The 3,998-nt window shown below is 41.6% G+C and overlaps 1 protein-coding gene across 5 annotated transcripts in view; it reads right to left on the bottom strand.

Moving 5' to 3' along the window:
• The window catches only part of GGNBP2 (gametogenetin binding protein 2), a 129,796-nt gene that overhangs the window by 124,066 nt on the left and 1,732 nt on the right, over positions 1 to 3,998 (bottom strand). The window lies entirely within an intron of this gene.

The raw sequence follows: 3,998 nt of genomic DNA, 5'->3' as shown, positions 1-3,998 counted from the left end.
CATTAGTAATATTAAAAAATTATTTTTTTTTGTATACGCCTTGGTGTTGGTAGGCGATGGAGGCATTGGTACGCGAATACGCTCGGCACTTGCGGTGTAACTGTGACGAGACTAGCGCTCATAGCAATAATGTAGCATGTTTGTTGAATCCTGTACTCACAATCTGGTTGTGACTTGGTTCCCCCTTTTTTTTCTTTTTTTACACACTTCTTAATGATAGGCCCAATAGTGTGCTGACAGGCTGCAGCCGCACCGACTTGGCCTAGTTAGCATGTGCGGCAATGTACCGGCGTGCTTGACGAGTCCTGCGCACCTCTGTCCTTTGGTAATGTAATGAAGAATCCACTGCTCGAGGACTGTGACCTGTTAAGAATTCATTGGCTTTTGGCCCACAGCTACATTTTTTAATGAGGAAAAACCTTACCTCAATCTCCTGGTGGCTCTGGGCAGCTATTTCCCGGCGTAGCTACTTGAACTACTGGGTAGAGAAATTGCCCATAAGCATGGCTGCTTGAAAGCCACAGCATCCCACTAAGCATGCTCTATGCCCTTTAAAGGGGAAACACCCAGCGGCCGCATCAGTGAGTCAGCTCGCCGGCAGCCAATCGATGAAGACGGCCACTTGTCTTGGCGCACCGGCGCTTGAGCGGACGCTTTGTCTCTGTGTCGATGTAATGGCGCGCTGGTTCTGGCATCTACGCATTGGCACCCGTTTTGGCATCGTGGCGTGCCGGTGCTCATGCCCGCGCATCAGCGCTGGAGTTTGGAATTCGTGTTTTGTTTTTTTTTAAATTGAGGCTCGCTTCTGAAAACAGCCTGGAGTCACAGCGTGCTGGATACTGCGGCCTTGCAGTCGGGAGAGTGGTAAGGACATGCCCCCAGTCTCCGTTAGCAGCTTATAGAAATAGATGTCTAGTAGCCCTCCCCCTGCCTCTACTCAGTGCCAGACATATGAATCGGGGGATCAACTGAGGAGGTTAGCTGAGGCAATCATCCGGGAGGGGGAGGGAATGCCCCGAGATGTTGGAAACTATCGCATATGGACAGGCTGCTGAAACAGATTTTTTTTTTTTTTTTTACTTCTTTTCCATGTTTCCTTCTTCTTTGATGAATAGAATAATAAATAGATGCTTTTATACTTTTGTAATGTGAAGAGAGGAAAAGGAGAGAGCTCCGCACACACTGTTGCGTGGAAAAATTCAGACTGAGGAGCCTGAGGTAATCCTGTCAGGATACAGGAAGGAGGGAGTACATAGCTAAAAGTCTTTATTAGACTTTGAGAGCTCCGCCACCTAGTGGCACGGAGGACGTACCCATACAGCATGGCTAATTCAGCTGCTTATCTACGTGAAAAGCAAAGTTCAAATCCCACTCTCCCACTGACACTCCTCGTGTCCTCGGCCAAGTCATGTAATTTCCCATTGCCTCAAGAACCCACTTAAGACTGTAAGTTCTTTTAGCCAGGGACTTATACCTGAATTCTTATTGCCACTATACAGCGCTGCATGTATCCAGTAGCATGATGGCTATTATTATAAGAGTTGGCAGAAGCAGGATGTGCACGTTTCATTCTACTACCTGAATCTCTGAATTGGAATTCTCATGTATGATTGGGGTGGAACATTTAGGCACCAGTCAAAAGTTTTTAGGGGCCAGGAAAAAAATGTTTCTCTAGCTTTTGTTTTTGGTTTGCTGCTGCTGTTATTTTGCTTGGGGGAGGGGGGTTCATATTTTGCTTTTTGTGTCTTTTGAATTTTTTTTAATCTATTTTTAGTTTAATTTTCTATAAAATGTTTCTGCCTTTCCTTTATTTTTACATTTTTTCTTTTGTAAATTTTAGGCATCCAAATGATCTGGCTCCTGGCATTTTACCTGTGTATTACCATGTACTCTAGGACTAGTTTATTTTTAGAAGCCTTCCCTGCCTTTGGTACCATTCCTTGGTTGCTGGAGATCATACCCAAGGCATCACCCCTCAAGTGACACTATCTTTGCAACAGGATCTCATTCACTAGGAGTTGAACATAGAGGATATACAACAGCAAAAGCTTTTGTAATTTGTCATTGTGGGTTGTATCTTAAGAGTCTGCAGTACATTCCTATCCTCAGAATAGGATCCATGTGTGCTCCAGGAATAACGCACATGAGATATCTTGGGATAGGTGTGATGTGGCATTTCAGACTTAAGAGGGGTGATGGGATGGTCCAACTCCCTGCTGCACACCATCTTGTGTCTTGGTTACAACTTTCTTACTTTACTTTCTCCCTTGGCCTTCCTTCAGAAATTTCAAGGGGGGGGGGGGGGGGAGAGAACCAGCAGGTGGAACAAGGGTTCCATTGTTTACCTTTTTGGCCAGGTGTAACCACCGAGAACCTTTGACTGACATGGAAAACGATTAAGGAATCAACATATAAAATCTGAGACTGACTGCAAAAGTGCTAGATACACAATATGTAAAATAACAGTAACCTCCATCTACTGTTTTCATAGCACAGGCTGTCAAGAAGAGCTTCCAAAAGTGACTGGAATAACTTTTCTCTTCTTAGACCTGTTAACCAATGACACTAAAAGGAGAATCATGCCAAATACAGAATGCAATTGCAAATTCCCCAATGACTTGCATTAAAAAGATTTTTGGTCACATTAGTTGAAAACCAGGAAAGACTGACATTGTATGAGACTTTTAATTGCATTGAGTGAGATTATGGGCTCTGTAGAAAACGGGCAACTATACAAATCTGTTTTTATTGACCTAATATGTTCACAATTAGATAAAAACAAACAATAAGTTTCAAAGTATATCAGATTTCTTACTTGAAAATTGTATACTGGTTTTGAAACATGAGCTCTATCTGAACAACAAACTACTGTGTGTGGCCCTGCATCATAACTTAATTATAAACAAATGTAAAGACAGAGCAAAATAAGCAAAAAAGCCAAATAAAAATAGCAACACCAACAAAAAGAGCAAAAAAGCTGGGAAAATATAAAGAAAAACATTTAATTGGCTCCTAAGCATTTTTGATAGGTGCCCAAATGTTCTAAATATATGTCCATGCCTGTCTATAGCTGCATATATTCACACACAAGATATATTTTTTGTTTCGTTAAATCCTAAAAATGAAAGCCTTAAGAAAGTCAAGTTAATGTATATTTTCCTCCATATTCTGAGCAATATAAATTTATAGGAACTTCATTGGCATTCTCTAATAACATTTCTGTCGGAGAAAAGGGGACATTTCAGAATCAAATCCTTCAAAATAGCAAATAAATCTTGAAATGCTCAATAATTCTGGAAAAACATGCTCTCTTTTCCTTCCAACAGGGTTGGATAAGCGATCAAATTTGAATCAAAGTATTTTGGAAATCCTATTTCCCTAAAGAATAAGGCATGTCTGCTTCAACTATTGCAATATTAAAAAAATAATATGCAAAGCATTTGGTATCTATCACAAACAAAAAAATTAACATAAAAGTACTGCAACGATTACATAAAAACACATCTCAATCATGTTATCAGTTCGGACTGTGTATATGAGTTAAGCCAATAAAGCTGCAATAAACGGGCAAAATTTTTACTATACATTAATAACTAATGCAAAGTAACTTGAACACACAACATGACAAATCTAGGAAAATAACATATCACTCGCAGGAAATATTTGCATATGACAGCCTCCAAACGGGCAATTCCATTTTTAAATAAGACAGAAGCGTTTACAAAGTCAATTTGCATGCACTCACTACGCATCAAAAGTAACATCCCCCCCCCCCACCCCCCCTTTCAGGTACCAATCTGTCCTAAAGTACTTGGAGGAATAGGAAGCAGAGAGGCCTGCTATTTAGACGGAGGCCTCGCCTAGCAGTTGCAACATGCCCTTTGCTTCATATTCTGCATTCGACTCGCTTTGACGTCTGCCCCTGCCCGCCTCCCAAACAGAAGCTCTTCGCCTGTCACCCGCCCCCGGCCGGCTCACAAGCCACCCCAGCGCCTCAC

The sequence above is a fragment of the Rhinatrema bivittatum genome, chromosome 8 (genome assembly GCF_901001135.1).
Source record: "Rhinatrema bivittatum chromosome 8, aRhiBiv1.1, whole genome shotgun sequence".
Lineage (NCBI taxonomy): Eukaryota > Metazoa > Chordata > Amphibia > Gymnophiona > Rhinatrematidae > Rhinatrema > Rhinatrema bivittatum.
The sequence above is the reverse complement of the archived record's forward strand: the minus strand, read 5'-3'. Positions and strand labels throughout refer to the sequence as shown.